The sequence below is a fragment of the Sus scrofa genome, chromosome 1 (assembly GCF_054392235.1).
Source record: "Sus scrofa isolate SSC_HxYL_T2T_F1_AM1 chromosome 1, Sscrofa_HxYL_maternal_Yorkshire_Landrace_v2.0, whole genome shotgun sequence".
NCBI classification, from domain to species: Eukaryota; Metazoa; Chordata; class Mammalia; order Artiodactyla; family Suidae; genus Sus; species Sus scrofa.
In genome coordinates this window covers 189653497-189671647 of record NC_139383.1, presented here as the reverse complement: position 1 = coordinate 189671647, position 18151 = coordinate 189653497, and the positions used below count along the sequence as shown (strand labels likewise).

Below are 18151 nucleotides of genomic sequence, written 5' to 3'. Positions count from 1 at the left end.
TTTTTCACTGTAGCAGAAAAATAACCATAGAAGTGAAAGAACTTTGAAGTGAAATAAGCTAATTTGATCCAGAGGCTGAGCACGATGTAGACCCTGGTTGGCAGCTGAATTGAGAGTTCTGTTTCTTTTGCTGGGGGTAGGACAGGAGCCAGATGAGCTCAGAAGTTAGTGCAGGTCCTGGTAACCGGAAGTCTCTGTGAGTGTTTGTAGTAACAGACTGATGGACTCAACAGAGCATGCTGCGGAGCAGAGTGCACGGAAACGTGATTCTTAGGAATGGAATGAGGAGGAGAGGTACATTAGATCCTCAATAAGGTTTATTACCAAAAATGATTTTTCAAAAATTAAGCTGCATGCAGTGATGGGAAATTAGAAAAAAAAATTAAACTTACATAAACTTATTAAAAAGGACAGTAGATTTTGGAATTGGAGAACTGGCATATTTAAGATGATTTTATTGGCTTTTGGAAAACATTTATTTGAAACAGTAGACTTGATAGATTTTTCTATTTTCCTTCCTGAGCTCTTAGCAGTTCCACGTATGCTATGCCACTGAAACTGATGAAATAGTTCTATTTGCTAAAATGATGGGTGAAGAATGTATTGTGATGTTCCATTTTGCTGTGGAGCCATGTGTCTTTGGTTATCTTGAAAACAGAGGCAATGTTGATGGTATTATCAGAAACTGAGAATTTCAGGTGTCAGCTCCCAGCTTTTCTCAGGGAAAGAATTGGTTGACAGATCCAGCATCCCAACTTTTCTGAGGGTTCTCCGTTGAGGACAGTCTGGGAGATCTGAAGGGTATGGCAAAGGCTAGCTGCCTGGGGAGAATGGAGAAGGCCATGTGGGCTGATTTATGACATGGTACCTCTGCCCCAGCTCAGGAGGGAGTGGACAGAAGACACTTCTACCTACTTTCCCCTGGGGAAGGAAAGAGTTTATCCAGGCATCTCCTGTTACAACTCTTCAGGGAGCTGGCTGAAGGATTGCCTTCTGACTTGCCTGTCCCGGAGTGCTGATGGGACCTCATATAATATGATTGCCTGGGGATAGGTGAGAATAGAGGTGGGGATTTGGGCCGGCATTTGTCATAAGCCCTCTCCCTCTGGTTTGGCAAGAGCAAGTGGATGAAAAACCCCAGCTCCCAGTTTCCCAGTGTAAAGGAAAAGAGTTGAATGGAATGTTCAAAGAGCCAACTTTTCTTAGGGCTTCTCAAAAGACACATCTGGTAAAGCACTGCTGCCCAAAATATACAAAGAATTAAAACTCAAGAGTAAGACATCAATACAAAAATGGGCTAAAGACCTTCACAGACATTTCACTAAAGAACTTAGACAGAAATTCACGTGGCTCATCTGTTAATGAAACTGACTAGTATCCATGAAGACTAAGGTTTGATCCCTGGCCTTGCTCAGTGGGTTAAGGATCCGGCGTTGCCATAAGCTGTGGTGTTGGTCACAGACATGGCTCGGATCCCACATTGCTGTGGCTGTGGTATAGGTCGGCAGCTATAGCTCTGATTTGACTCCTAGCCTGGGAACTTCCATGTGCCACAGGTACAGCACTAAAAAGACAAAAATAAACAAATAAATAAATACAAATAAAAAAATAAAAAAAAACAAAAAACAAAAAAAAGACTTAGATGGCAAATAAGGATAGGAAGATGTTCCCCATCATGTGCCAGCAGGAGGCCACAAATTAAAATACCAATGAAATACCACTACATACCTATTAGAATGGCCAAAATCTGGAACACTGACAACAAAATCTGGTGACAATGTGAAGCAACTGGAACTTTCTAATATATTGCTGTTGGGGATGTAAAATGGTACAGCTGCTTCGGAAGACTGTTTCTTACAAAACTAAATATGCTATTACTCTATGACCTAGCAATTGTGTTCCCTGGTTTTTATCCAAAGGAGTTGAAAAATTATGTCCACAGAAAAACCTGCACACAGATGTTTATTGCAGCTTTATTTATAATTTCCCAAATGTGGAAGCAACCAAGATGTCTTTTAGTAGGTAAAAGGATAAATAAACTGCAGTACTTCCAGACAATGAAATAACTTTTAGCACTAAAAAGGAATGAGCTATTGAGTGGTAAAAAGGAAGAAATATAAAATGCATATTAAGTGAAATTCAAGCTGTAACATCTACATGTGGTATGATTCCAACTATATGACATTCTGGAAAAAGCAAAACTCTGGGCACAGTTAAAAGATCAATGGTTTCAAAGAAAAAAAAAATCATGGTTTCTAGCAGGTCAAGCACAGAGGATTTTTAGGGCAGTGAAAATACTCTGTATGATACTGTAATCCTGGATGCATGCCGTTATTCATTTCTCCAAAGCCATGGAATGTACAACACCAAGAGTGAACATAAACTCCGGATTTGGAAGATTATGATGTGTCAGTGTAGGCTCATTACATGTAACAAATGTAATAGTCACCAAAATTAGAGGGTTTTATTTAAAAGTCACAAGGTCAGAGCTCATATGTACATGTATAGGGGCAGGGTTATATGGGAGATCTCTCGACCTTCCTCTTAATTTTGCTATAAGCCTGAAAGTGCTCTGAAAAATAACGTCTTATAATGTCTTAATAAAAAATAAAACAGAAATTCAAGAACTGTTAGATTTCAAGGTACTAGCAAAACATTTAAGTTGTACTTTTTTTTTTTTTTTTTTTGGTCTTTTTAGGGCCACACCTGCAGCATATGGAAGTTCTCAGGCTAGGGGTTGAATTGGAGCTGTAGCAGCTTGGCCTATGCCACAGACAGAGCAATGCCAGATCTGAGCCGGATCTATGACCTACACCACAGTTCATGGCAATGAAGGATCCTTAACCCACTGAGCAAATCCAGGGCTTGAACCTGCATCCACACGGGTGCTAATTAGATTTGTTTCTGCTGAGCCATGACAGGAACTCGGACTTGTACTTTTATATTGACATTATGTTTATTGGAATTTTAAATAAGTGACAAGAGTTATTGTTCAGTTGAAGATTCAGAAGCGGCAGACAAAGGGTCTAGTCAACTGACCTTTTGACTTTTAAATAAAACACTATAATTTTGGTGACTATTACAGAATGCTGGGTGTGTGTGCTTATGCATCAGTTATAAGAATAACAATGTAGAATACAGCTGTCATACAAAATACTGCTTAATCATTTTAGTTTGATGGAAAAGAAAATTATGCTTCTGAACTGTGAATTACAAAATCTCTTGGGAGTAAACAATTTGACATAAATGTGACATGTGGAAATGAAATTGCATCAGTAGTGTGGCAACTCCTTCAGGTTTCATTGGAATTGTCGATAGTGATTTGGAAAAGAGCTCAGACTGACTGTGCACCCGCTTCAGTAGTTGTGCTGCTCCTTATCAGGCTCAGTGTCAAATAAACTTCATGAAGATTTAAAGCCTTGGAGATAAGCATGCAATTGAAATGCATTCCTATTATGTATTTAAGGCAATGTGATCCTACCTGTTCTCTAAACAGAATTTTAAACAGCTGGAGCCATTGGGAACTAATTTTCTGGGTTGAATGCTAATTTTCTTGGATCACTCTTATTACACTTCATTGTAATATTCCATTTTAAGATATAAGTTTGGAATTATTTTAAGCAATTTTATAGTTGGGGATTATTGGTAAGATGCTGCAAAGTGATTTCTATGGCACAAGGTTATTAAAACCAGCTTATGTTGCTGGTTTTTCTTACCCACAAGAGTCATTGCTTAGCAAGAGTTATAAGTATGAGAAAACCTGGTTCTCTTTGGTATGCCTATGATCAGCTTATGGCTTAGGCCTAGAGACAAGTGGCTTTCATAAGTAGTCATCTGCTTAAATGATTTAATGCATGTTCTAAAATGCATCGTTCTACTTAAAAAAAAATCAGAGATGGTCTGCATGATGTTTCATTGACCCAGTACCCTCTTAAAGATGATGCCAAAGGAAGAACATGGTTGAGGGGCTGTTGAGCTGATAGGTGAGTCCCAGCTGATAACTCAGTAGCTGTGTGGTTTGGGCAAGTTTTTTAATCTTCCGGTGCCTTAGTTTCCTCATCAGTGATTTGGGTAGCATAATACCTACCTCATAGAGTTTTTTGTGACATTTTAAAATGAACATATATGCAAAACTGATGTTGGAAGAGGGACTTCTTTCAGGACCTGGGATTAGGCTCCTGTCTAATGCTCATAAATGGAAGAGACAAACATGCTGACAAAGCAAATGCCTTTACTGGGAAGGGCCACCCAGACAGAGAATAATAGGGTGAGGGAAGCCAGATTTAGCTCACAGTCTCATGTTTTACAGAAGTGGAGTTAGCTCTTTGGGTTGTCCCTGGCCACTCATCCTCAATAAAGTTCTCCAGTGCAAGGGTTTCTGGGAGATTGGCAGGACATATTATGGGCTGGGACTTCCTCCCTTGTTTTAGCCCCTCTCAGATTTTTAGGTTGGTGAAGGCTTGTTAGTTCTATGTTCCTTATATGACCTCCTGTTGTGAGGCATCTCATGCGCAAGCAGTTATTATCCTGCCGGCTGAAGTGGGCAGGTTGAGTCAATGGTTACCTAGCAAAACTACTTTTCTAAACTATAAAGTTTTATATGAAAGTTGGGTTAAGACTATGTGTCAGCTGAGTTGCCACCTAGGGGACATCCGGCAATGTCAGGAGACATTTTGACTGTTAGAACTTGGGCAAAATGTGTGCAACTGGCACCTAGTGGGTGGAGGTCAGGGTACTGCTGAACATCCTACAGACACACGGCAGCATCCCACAACAAAGACTGCTCTGAATTCAAATATCAATAACGTTGCCACTGAGAAATACTGAGTTAAAATGTGAAAACCCCAAAACATTTATATAGCTCTAAGGAGCTTACTCTCCTAGTTTTTCAACCATCCTTTAGTGGCTATAAATGCCATATTGATTACTTAATTTACATTTTAATTCCAAATATGCTTAAAAATAGTATTCACTACAGCATTACAACTAATTTGCCTTACATTTTCATAATGTATTACCATGTATATTCATCTTTTTGCTAAGCTCTGTACAAGGAAGTATAGTGATTCATGACAGTTCTCTTGAGCCAATTTTTATGGTTCCCCAAATCACACATATTTTAGCTTTTTAAAAAGTATTACTGATAGTTTTTTATACTTGCTTAATAGTGGTCCACAACCCATTACTTGAAAATATTAAATCAACTGTGAATCTTTTCGGATTTTAGACACATAATATCATGCCAACTTTGCATGTATGTGTATGATGTAACACCTCATCATGGTTTGAGGTAATGTGTTCTACTCAATAGTAAAATGTGTAAATAGTCACATTAAGTGGGTAAAATGAGCTTGTATCAGTTGAGATTACATTTTATCACTAAAAGAATTCAGGTTGGGTTTTGTTGCCAAATGAATTACCAAACAAGGTTGTCAGTTTTCAGAGCTTTTGCAAATTTTGAAATTGGTATTATGAACCTCTTTATATCCCTTTACTAGGCATAATGCCCCATGTCTGTGAAATCATGTTATATCACTGAAAAAAGAATAGCGTATATAAATTTCATTATACCATACAGATATGCACTCTTCTCCCAACCAATTCAGTAATTATTGGAAAGGAAATGTATGTTTGAAACATGCACTGCTTTAATTAACATTCCAAGTTATGCCAGAGTATATAAATAAGTGTCCCAGTTAATGAACAGTTGCAACCTATTTTCACAATTTACAGGGAAAATATACCCTGCAAAATGAAAACACTCGTATAAAGGATAGAATTTATAACTGAGATGTTTACAAACTATAATTGGATATATTCAGTCTTAGAGTAAAAGTATTATTAGCATGTATTTTAATTAATAGTAAATATATATGTTTAGAAATTGACATAGCTTCAGAACAATGTCACTAGGACCATGTGTAATTATGCCTCCAACTCTTACTAATTTCCCTTATGAATGCTTAAAATTTAAGACTCTCAAAGAAAAGGATAAGGGGCAAATACTTGAGAGAAGCTTGATATATTGATACAATGAATTAGAGATTCAAGAAAATGCTTCTTAAAAACTGTGCCTTCTGCATAAGGACTGCAGGTATGGGATGTGTAGAATTCTTGCTGAGGTTTATAAATAAATTGCTTCTTTTCTGGGCATTTCTTCAAGGTTCCTTCACACTGAAGCACATGATACTGAAGTGTGTCAGGGCTTTTTCTCATTATTATCTCCCATGTGCTGTAGGAACCTTGGCACTGATTCCTAATCCTTGTTCAAATCAAATGTCTTTGATGTAAAGTCCGTGAAATTCACTCCATGTTTGAGACCGTAAAAAAGAACTTTGGCTATCAGGAATATGGTAGTAGAAAACCTGAAGTTACTCCCACTACAAAATATTTATAAGTATATAAAATAGAAAGATATCTTTAAAATTCTGGACCTAGGAATCAAAAAATAAAGAACATTGCCAGCTCTTAAAAGTTAGGAAGGAAACTGATTCATTAACCATGGGCCTGAAACAGCAGTTAATGAGGAGCCCAGAATTTTAAGACTTGTGTGGTGAGAGGAGACAGGGCTTTGGATGAAAAGGGGAAGTTGGAACTGGGTTTCTTATGAAAAGCCAATACCTTCATAGACCTGTACCCTCATAACATCATCCAATGGGGGAAAAATGCAATTGGTTAGGAAATATGACAAAACATGTTGGTCAAACTTGGTTTTTGACAGTAGGTAGAACATATGGAAATAAACACCTGTTTCTGAAGAGTTTGTAGTGAGGAGTTCCTTTCCTATGTACCAAATGTGTAACCTCAGAAAATTAATACAGATTTTCTTTGGCATAACCAGGAGAATAGATGCCTATTGTTTCTATGGAAACAGACAGATAAAGCCCTGCTCAGTATAAACTAATGATCCCAAACTACCAAAATTACTAGGGAAAAAAAAATCAGGAATGACTCAGCAGACATAACAAATATAGGCATGACCCCTAAAGATTTACAAATATCAGTCATAAATCAAAATATAAACATTTAAAATTATCAAAATAATGAAAAAATTAGATGTATACAGAAAAGAAAAAATATTAACAGGCAAAGTTTTAAAAAATGACATGATTGGTTGCTAGAAATTAAAAAAAAATGTTCAGTAGAAAGGCTTAAAGATAAACTTAGAGATAGCTTAAGAGGGATTTCATGACTTCTGGGGAATATTTGGAGGAGTTTTCAAGAATACAGCCTGAGAGATAAAGAGAAAATATGGCTAAGAAACAAGGATCACTGAATATTAATTGAACATAAATATCCATAGATGGAGAAAATTGGAGAAATGGGGAGGGATTTATTGAAATAGAAAATAATTGAGAATATTCCAGAAACTTTGAGGATTTTCATAGACACAACTTCTAAGGTTCAGTAATTACAATGAATCCCAACACGAGATAAATTAAGCTGAATTCACATTTGGAATATTAAAATGAAATTGAAGACAAAGAGATGATTTTAATTGTAAAATCACCAGAGAGTAAAGGCTGATTACTACAAAGAGAGTGATATATGTCATCTAATTTATCAACAGCAATATTAGAAACCATTAAAAATTAGGATGATCTATAAGGTTATTAATCTGAAATTTTATTTTATTTTTATTTATTTATTTATTTTCCACTGTACAGCATGGGGACCACGTTACACATACATGTATACATACTTTTCCTTCCCATTGTAATCAGAAATTTTATAACCTAGGTAAATTATGATTTAAGATTGCAGGCAAAGTAACCATATTCAGACAAATCCTGAGAGTTTCTTACCAGTAGACTTTACAAAAACAACCAAAGGTTATACTATAGGTGGGAAAAAAAGTCATACCCAGGAAGGAAGTATGAGAAGGAAAATAAAATGCTAGGCAAGCAAATTATGAAACATATGGTAAATCAAAATATAAGGTTGTAAAAAACAATGGTAGTAGTAAGTATTCACTTGGTTATAAATAATGATGGAAATAGAATACCAAGGAACAGTAGTAAGTAAGGCCTACAAAAGGCTATTAATTCATTCATTAAAAAAGTATTTATGGTGAGGCAAATATTTTAAGTGCAAGAAATATAGCAGTGAGAAAAACAGCAAAAGTCACAACCCTCACGGCAATTTCATTCTAGAGGGGAGAGACAGACAACTATCAGAGTTAAAAATCCCATAGTACTTCAGGTGATTATACATGTTAAGGAGAATTTAAAAAAAAAAGCAGAAATAAAACATGCTAGGTTGGAAAGGTTGCAGTGTCAAAGAGAGGCTTAGAGTGGGCTTCACTGAGAGGGTGATGCTTGAGCATCAGTCTGAAGGTGGGAGGCGGAAGGAGTAGAAGGGAGCATGCCAGTAAAGGAGCTTTCCTGGCATGTGTGATGAGTCAGAGCTGCATCAGCATCAGCTAGAAGGGTAGTGGGAAGTGAAGTTATGAGGAAAAGGGGGCGGGTGATGAAGAGATTTTTATATTGGGTGTTTGGATGAGAAACAACTGGAGGCTTTGGAGCAGAAGAGGGACAGGGCAGGAATTATGCGGCTGTGGTGTAGGCTGACAGCTGTAGCTTTGATTTGACCCCTAGCCTTGGGAACTTCCATATGCTGTGGGTGCAACCCTTAAAAAAAAGATGAAAAAATTATATATATAAATATATATAATAAAACTATATACATAAATATAAAACAAAAAATATAAAAAAGACTCTCTCTATCTATATATATCCAAAGGGACTAAGCTCACAGTTAAAAGACAGATTGTCTTGTCAGTTTTGCAGGAAATAAAACTATTCCAAGTTCTTCAGAGGGTCCTAAAACATAAAGCGTAGAAAAGGGGAAAGTTAAAGCCTGAGAAAATCATACTGGGTAAATATTAACCAGAAGATTGATAAGCCTATATTTATTTCACCAAAAATACACTTTAAGGATAAAGAGGGTTGGGATATAATGATACAAAGAACAATTCTTAGGAAGATAGAAAATGATGTCTTATGCTCCTAGTATTGTAATCTCAAAATATGTATGTAAAGAAAAATTGATGAAAATATGTGAAGTCTAAAAAGTCTACAATTATGGAGAGTTTAATCTACTTTGATTAATAAGTAGATGAAGCAAACCAAATATTTGGTTAGGTTATAAAGGATTTGTATATCACAGTTAACAAAACTCATGCCAAAAATGTTTGTAAAAATTGTTTGATGCCATAAACCAAGTCTCAAAAACACCAAAAGGTTGGTATCACTAAGTCATATACTTTGATGACAATGCATCTAATAACTGTAAAAGAAGTAACTTAAAAACCCCAAATGTCTGGAAATTAACATGTCCTAAATACCTCACAGGGTGACATTTATATTTAATAAATATTAGAACATATTTGATAAAAGTTGATATCAGATAATAAAAATACTAAAAATCAAATTTGAGGAATGTAGCAAAAATAGAGTCTAATGGAAATGTATAGTGTATTATTCTTAGGAAGAAGAAAGGTTAAGAATTAGTCAGGTAAGCATTTAACTCTGGAAATGAAGTGGTAGAAGAAAAGCCCTAATAAATATAACAGCAGAAACTATTACAATAGAAAGAAAAGAAACAGTGGAGAAGGTCGACAAAATTAGAGCTGGTATTCTGAAAATAATAATAAAATAGTTTAATTATTGGCATGCTTGATCAAGAGTAAAAAAAAAAAAGGTAAACATAAGATCTAGTAATCCCACTCTTTGGCATATATCCAGACAAAACTAAAATTTAAAAAGATAAATGCACCCCTATGTTCATAGCAGCACTATTTGCAATAGCCAAGACATGGAAACAACCTAAATGTCCATTATTGGATGAATGGATAAAGAAGACGTAACACATATATGCAATGGCATATCACTCAGCCATAAAAAAGAACGAAATAATGCCATTTGCAACAAGATGGATGATCTAGAAATTATCATACTAAGTAATTAATTCTCATGGAAGATAATAGCCAACCTAGGTCATCTAACTTCATTCTTTACAGAATTTTGGGAATTTTTTTGTAAATTAATAAATTGGTAACTTTAGTAGATTTCATATCTTAAAAAATCATGTGAGAGTGATTTTTTTGTGATTTTTTCCCCCATGATAATAGTGTAGTCCAGGATAGGATAAAAAAGCAATTGATGAGCAAAACTTTACTTATCTAAATGCAAAATTCCTAAATTAAATGTTTAGAAATTTAATTTCAGCAGAATGTTGAATAACAGTCCATAATCACCAGGTTGGGTTTATCCTAAGAATGCAAGGATAATTAACAAATCAATAATAGATTAAAAGAAATAATTCATATTATCAAAATAGATGCAACAAACACATTTGAAAAAAATTCAGCAACATTAATAATAAAAATCTCTCCCCAAAGTGTGAATTAATCCAATGAATGATACCTATAAAAACCACCCAGGAATATCATTCTTAAGCAATATCCATTCATGCACACCCTCCTCAAGAAGAGTAGCAGAAATAATCAGGTTTCCTTGTAGTTCTCTTCGTGGGCAAGTGAAATTTTTATGACTAAATATTTCACTGAGGGTAAAGGCCAGTTGAGTCCCTGGACTTCTTTCTGCATTGGCTTCAGGCTATAAGTAACTTTGCTGATGCCAAAGCCTAACTTCTTGTTCTTGGAAACGTTATTAATTCCCTACACTGTAACTTCCAGGTACTGGCTTCATTACAAAGTCAGCAGAGTTCTGAGTGCATGATTTCAACTTAATCTTACTTTTATCTGTCTCTTTACAGATTTTCTCTACTTTCCGTTGAACTCACAACAGCTTTTCCAAGTACATTGTTATAAGGACTCTAGCATCGGGATGCTTTGCAGCAGCTCAGGACATTTAACAATCTTTCTATATTTATCATTACACATTTTAAGAACCTCAGCTCTTCATGCTAATAACTTTTCCTGGACAGCAATTTAACATTAAGTGGAGTCATATATGGATCAGCACGTTTCACAGTGCCTGGCACACAGTAGGTGCCCTGTAAATATTTCCTTCATGGTTCTTTGGTAGACTACTCTTCCCACTCCTCAACCCTAAGACTCAGAGAAGACTCCAAGAAATGAAAACTCATAGCGAGTTTGGAGAAAACAAGTTATCAATTTCCCCTGGATGAATTAATTTATATATTTAATAGTATTTTAATGCAAATGGTAACAGGATATTTTTATGTCAGGAAAAAATGGATTCCAAAGTTCATATGAAAAGTAAATAAGCAAGAACAGCTAGAAATGTGTTGTATGTATGTGTATACTAGATGCTTTATTTATTAAAGCATATATTAGGTCTATAGTCATTAACAATAGCCTGATACTAGTGTCTGAGTAGAAAGGCAGACAATAAAATATAATAGAAAATCCACAAACATATGTAAATGCTCATTGCATCTAGGAAAAAAAATCCATAATGATTATAAGGCTCATCTTGTTTGTTTTTATATTCTCAGGGACCATAATCCTCCATTCTTTGTCTGACCTGGTTTTCTATGTAGAGAAGGTAGTTCTGGTCTAATTGCTAGTTGTTAGGAGTGTAAGTTTGGTACTAATTATTTCATCATGGCTCTGTGCAGAAATAGAAATCATTAATGTTTAAAATTTCTTTTATAAAGATAGATTTCCCTTACTTTTATCTATGCCATACATAAAAGGCAGAAATATAAATTAGATGCCTTTCAAGTATTGAAAAAGAGGTTGAAAAATGAGCACTGTAAGATACAGTTTATAAATTATCTGGTAAACACATCGGGTTGATTAAAAAATAATAAGTGATTTTTCTGAATTTCATTATTTTCACCCATTCCTTTAAGTTACATGTAGATAACCTTGGATAACGGCATCAGATTTGAGGCACTCTAGCAGAGGAAGCATATTATTTATCTACTCTTGAAATGGTTTATGATATTCAGTGCTCTGCATAGGGCTTAATGTTTGCCTTACTTGCCAGGGGTTATTTTAACTATAAAACCAGCCTTTAGTTTCTAAATGCTTGTGTAAAATTGTACCAAATCTAAGCTAATATAACATCAAAGGAGTGAGATATAAACTTATTCTTTCATGTAGTGCCAGTAAGTAGTCTCTAAACCTAGCAAATGTTGTATCATATAAGGCAGACTAAAAAAAAAAAAAATAGAAGTTTAATTTTTAACATGAAGTATTTGAAAGCAGCAAAAGACTGAAAATTTGACATTTAAAATAGACAATCCCGTCATAATTATTAGAGTGTCTAGGAAAGTGAATGACATATCTTGCCTGTAGTAGAATAAAATACTTACCAAGAAGCGAGTTATGCATTTGTGCTAAGAATACAATTCCTGATGGTGTGTGGAATTGTTTTTCTCTTGGGAGTGGATGATTCTCACAAAGAGCATCCTTTGGATTTCAAGATTCAGCTGGTTCAATGTCTCATGCAATTGAAAACACAATAATTCAGGAGCCAACTGATACGATTAGTTTGAGGAGGCCTTGCCATTCATTTCTTCTTGTGAACATGATGGCCCAGTGGTTTTCTTACTGTAGGGGCACTTTCTGATCTGCAGCTCTCATCGCTATTGATGCTTTGCTTGTGACCAGCCATCTTGGCTAATTCTGAATTCACTGGAGCTATAAAACAAACCAATCTATAATGAAACTTTTTTCACAAGCCTTTTGGGTATCTTCCTTCATGGGACACGTTTAAAAAGTAATTTAGTGTCAGTTGCAAATCAGCATCTATACAGAAACCATTATGTTTTTATGTAGCTTAGAGCACTCTGTTATAAGACAAATGCCATCTACGAGGTTAATTAATTTCCATGTGGTAGCTGACATTTTTATTTACAGACTCATAATAAAGGCTCACATGACAAATGGAACTCTTTAATATGAAATATACTATAGTTTACTCTAAATAAATGATGCCATCCCATATTCAATTTATTTATGCTTTTTATGTTCTAAAGTTTTTAAAATCTACTTTAGGCTGCAAATGTCTATGTGGGCATTTTCATTTTTTAAAGTTTTTCTCCACTGTTCTAATCATTTTTATCCTTGTGATTGCTAGTGAGTCATTAAAGTAATGAAAAGCAAAATATTTATTGAGATTATTTATCCTTTTTTTTTTCTTTTTTCTTTTTGGCTACACCCGCAGCATATGGAAATTCCCTGGGCTGGGGATCAAATCTGAGCCACAGCTGCAACCTACACCACAACCACAGCTGGATCCTTGACCCACTGGGCTAGGCTGGAGATCAAATCTGCACCTCCAAAGAGAAACGCCAGATCCTTAGCCTACTGTGCCACAGCAGGAACTCTGTGATTATTTATTCTTAAACATTCCTTAGAAGATTATCTCATTTTTCAGTCATAAGTCCTATTTGATATCTTCCCTTGGTTCTTATAGCACACAAAAGTTGCAGTTCTCCTGATTTATTATTTAGAGAAGTGATTTGAAGATTATGGATACTTCCTACATCGAAATGTAATCTTTGATTCCTGCCACCACCAACTTTTCCTTGTTCTCTGAAGTGGTTATTCATGTAAAGGACTGTTACAGATACTAAAGCCATTACTCAGGCCGATAACAATGGCTCCTAAAGACTTAGAAATGGATAAACTTGATAAATCCACTGGCCATTCTGAATGGGCACTTTCGCTGCTCTCATTAGTATAGCAGTCACATTCAGAGGACCACTGAAGTCACTCTTCCCGCAAGGATGTTGAAAATGAATGACATGGAGTCCTTTTTGAGGGCATCCGCTGTAGCAAAATCTCATAAGTTGTGTCATCTTTACAGCGCGGCACCATAATCATGATGGCTGATCTCTATTACTGCAGAAAGTTCAACCAATTTTATCCATATCACTGATGGATATTCCTGAATGCCACTGTTGGCTACATTAATGTGTTAAACACTCTTGTCCTTAAGTAAAAAAGGACTAGGGGTTGCATTTTCAAAGAAAAATGCCCCCATGAATATATGAGTGAGCATCTGAAAGCCTGAGGACTATGAAACTAACAATTATGCTTGGAAAATTCCCCGTAGAATATATGAAGGCTTGCTTTGTTCTGGGATTTTCATGTTCCTGTTGTGGTGCTATGATCTTGCGTATCTGAAACTCAGGATGAAGTAAACCTTCATCTTCTATTGAAAGGCCTGACCTTCAGTTTCTTGTGATCCTTTGGTTAAAAGAAATAAAAGGGCCTTTTCTCTCCAGTGAGATTGTCTAACAGGCATAGACAATCTTTTCAATTCCTCTGTCAAGCTAGGTGGGGTATACTGGAGTAAGATATGTCCCTGCTGAGTAACCTTTACCTGTGACCTGACATTTTAAGTGTTTCCTGTTCCATCCTCTCCTCAGAGGTATGGAATCTTTATTACCAACCCTATTTTCAGAGTAGAGATAGAATCTGATAGAAGAAAATGGAAGATAGATATGGGTAAGAAGAGGTATTAAGAGTGGTTGGGTAAGGTGGCAGCTGAAACCAGACCAGGGAGCTTTCTTTTACCTGCTGTTACATTTCCCCTGGATCTGGGTTGAGAGTTTGGGGTCTGTGCTTAATAATTTCATTGTTTATTATTATTAAAGTAGAGTTGATTTACAATGTTTCTTCAAGTTCTGTTATACAGCAAAGTGACTCAATCACACATTTCCCTGTACTATACAGTATGTCCATCCATCCCACTTCCTACTTCCCCACCCAGAACCTCAAGTCTTCTTTCCTTAGCCATGCTTTTTTTTTTTTTTTTTTTTTTTTTAGGTAGGATCATCTGTTCCATATTTTAGATTCCACAAATAAGTGATGTCATATGGTATTTATCTTTTTCTTTCTGGCTTACTTCACTTAGTTTGAGATTCTCTAGTTCCATCCATGTTGTTGCAAATGGCAGTAGTCTTTTTTATGGTTGAGTATATTCCGTTGTATATAGGTACCATATCTTCTTAATCTGTTCATCTGTCAATGGACATTTAGGTTGTTTCCATCTCTTGGCTATTGTGACTATCACTGCGAGGAACATAGGGGTCCATGTATCTTTAAAGATATCTATTGTTCCATGGCAGTGTAAATCTCCTGTGTTATTTCCCTGATAAAGTCACTCTGTGGTACTAAAAAGTGGTGGTTTTCCATCTCCAATTTTATTTCTGAAGCACAAATCTCTTTTCCTGCTATTTCATTGGTTATAACCATTTAATATTTTGTATTACATATCCTCAGGAATAAGTTCAAGCTCTTTAGGTCCCTAACATGAGAATTTTTATGATCAGCCCTTAACTTACCTTCTTAACCCCCTTCCTGACATGTCTTCCAGCATATTCTGTGCTCCAGTCACAGTAAGCATACCTGGTTTAGAGTCAAATTTTGTGCTAAATAAATCAGAGCCAGAATTCCTTTCTGGCATCACCCTGGCAGCTGCTCTTCATTCTCACACTTAATTCACATCCCTTACCTCCATGGCATAGCTCCATCATTTCTTTCACTTGACATTTTTAGGGTTCTTTGTTGTTGAGCTCCAGTGATGTTTACTCTACCTTTCATGATTTTTATCTCATTTCCTTGACCATTTCCTTCCTGCCTTCAGTCTCTGGCATTTCAATATTTGTGCCACTTCTTCCTTTATTTTTTAGCTAGAGATCTAGCAATACGATCTCTTGACAGTCATGATGGGGCAAAGCTGTTTGTCAGGACATGATATTAATTGTTGAAAGAGAGAGGCCTCAGAAAGTGAACAATTTATTTTGCAGACACACTCAATCCAGTATGATTCAGTAGAGAGCTCATTGCCTGAGAGTTGTTGCATGATGGAGTGCTCACCCTCACTGAAAGTGTAAATGGGTAGCTCTCACTGGGACAGAATGTGAAAAATATATACAGCATCCACATGGAGATGTATAATAATGTATATAGTTTTCCCGTCTTTTAATAGCAAATACACAGGGACAAGTAGTTTTTATAAAAAATCGGTATCCATGACACTATCTAAATAGGATATCTGTGTACTTTTCCTCTGTACACTTTTTTTCCCTACCTATCTTCATGCTTTTCCCCAAGTTGTTTTCTTTGTTTGGAATATACCTTCTAAGAATTCCTTTAACATGTTGAACTTGGTGGCCATACTTCTGTTTTTCAGTGATTCTTTGAAATGTCATCTGAGAAGCTTCTTGTTTCCCATCCCTACCCCTGGAGTTTGTCATAGTTACTTTTATGTTCATATAGCACTTTAAAGTAACTTTATTGGGAAAATTAGCCTAATGGTTAGATGCCCAGTCTGTGTGAATGTAGTTATCAAAAACATGCTTCTGTTGATAAGTCGTTATCTAACTGTGAAGAAGCCTCTCAAAACTAAGGGAGAAGTATTGAAACATCTGAGTATCTCTTTAAGGAGCTTCTTGAGCTCTTAATGACTAAGACTGGGTTAATTTTTGGTTCAACTCCAACCTTGATAAGTTTTTCTGGAAAGCTCAAAGGTCTTCTGTTAGACAAGTGAGACAGATTCCAAATTGCATGGAAATACAGGGAGGTTGCCCTGAGGCTGGGGGCAAGGAGGTTTAGAGGGACTCAGAATTACATGTAAATTGATAGAGAGTTTGGCAAACACCCAAATCAGTCTGGATCAGTCTGGACAAGAATTAAACCATGAGGAAAATAGTAGAGCGATGAAGACTTCTTGTGATTCTTGAAATGTGATGATTAGAAGTTTCAAATCGCTCTTCCTTGCAACCCTTTCTATTTAGTGTGTTGTTTTCCATATTGCCCTCTTCCTTGGACCCAGAAAAAACCAGGATGTTACCAGCTTTGGTAGATACTTGTATCTGGGGCTATTCCAAGTAGATTCATTTATAGTTTGATCCTGTCAGAAGAGGATTATAGTAGATGATGTTTTATTCAATGACTCATCATTATACAGGAATGTTTTTCTTGGATTGCCACCATATGGGGAGAGAAAAGAATGTCTGTGAGGGGAAATAGAATTAAAGCCACAGATCAGTGCTGTTAAGACTGAATAATGTTTTCTTGTTAGTGTATGTGGATGACACATATTACCCAGTCGCAAATCTGCCCATTTCAGAGTTTGTTTTTCTGAAGGGATATAGAAAGGAAATCATATCTTGTAAGTGCCCTGCATGAGTCAGACAGTCTCCTGGAAGATTTCCATAGCCTATTCCATGTGATTCTCCTGACATTGCATTCCTTTGGCAGCTGAGGAAGTCGAGGCTCAGACATAGTAGGTAATTTATTCACAACGTTACAGTTGCTAAGCAGTGGCCCATGTTTTGAAGCCAGGACTCTCAGTTTCTAAAACCTTATATCACAGTATCTTTCAATAAAAATAACAAATTTTTAAATGCTATTTTATTGTTATCTTTCTCTGTCTGACTTATTTCACTTAATATTATGCCCTTCAAGTCCATCCACGTTTTTGCAAATTGAAAAATTTCATTCTTTATTGGGGCTGAACAATATTCCATTGTGTGTATACACATACACCATGTAAATAATGCTGCTATGAACATTGGGATGCATACATCTTTTGAATTAGGGTTTTTATTTTGTATATGAACCAGGAATGGAATTTCTGTGTCTTACGCTAGTTCTATTTTTAGTTTTCAGGGAAACCTACATACTCTATGAAATCACTTATATGAGGAATCTAAAAAAATACAACAGACTAGTGAATATAACAAAAAAGAAGCAGACGCACAGATATAGAGAACAAATTAGTGGTTACGATGGGGAGATGAAAGGTGGAAGGGGAAGCATAGGGGTGAGAGTGGAAGGTAAAAACTATTAGGTGTGAGACAGACTACAAGGATGTATTTTACAACATGAGAAATGTAGCCAATATTTTGTAATAACTGTAAATGGAGCATAACCTTTCAGAATTATATGAGAATAAGAAAATAAATAACATTTTTGATAATGACTCCCTTCTGGTAATCTCAAAGACACAACAAGTATCTGTAAGTAATTACTATAAATAATAATCAGAAACACAAAATGGTTGTAACAGAAAATGTTTAACAAAAAATGGCTGGAATCCTTTCAAGAGTGTCTGTGCTCTGTGCTCTGTGGTTCTGGCTCACTTTTTAAATGCAAGAGACATTTACCACTTTGAAAGTGGTTAAGTTTGGGATTCTT

The 18151-nt window shown here is 35.8% G+C and overlaps 1 long non-coding RNA gene across 2 annotated transcripts in view; it reads left to right on the top strand.

Moving 5' to 3' along the window:
- Positions 1 to 200: 200 nt before the first annotated feature.
- The window catches only part of LOC110262098 (uncharacterized), a 286132-nt gene continuing 268181 nt past the window's right edge, over positions 201 to 18151 (top strand). Inside the window, exon 1 of one of the 2 annotated variants that reach the window (XR_014841505.1) lies at positions 201 to 294. This is a non-coding gene — a long non-coding RNA (uncharacterized LOC110262098). The remainder of the gene's footprint in view (positions 295 to 18151) is intronic. The other variant, XR_014841499.1, reaches the window with a different exon arrangement.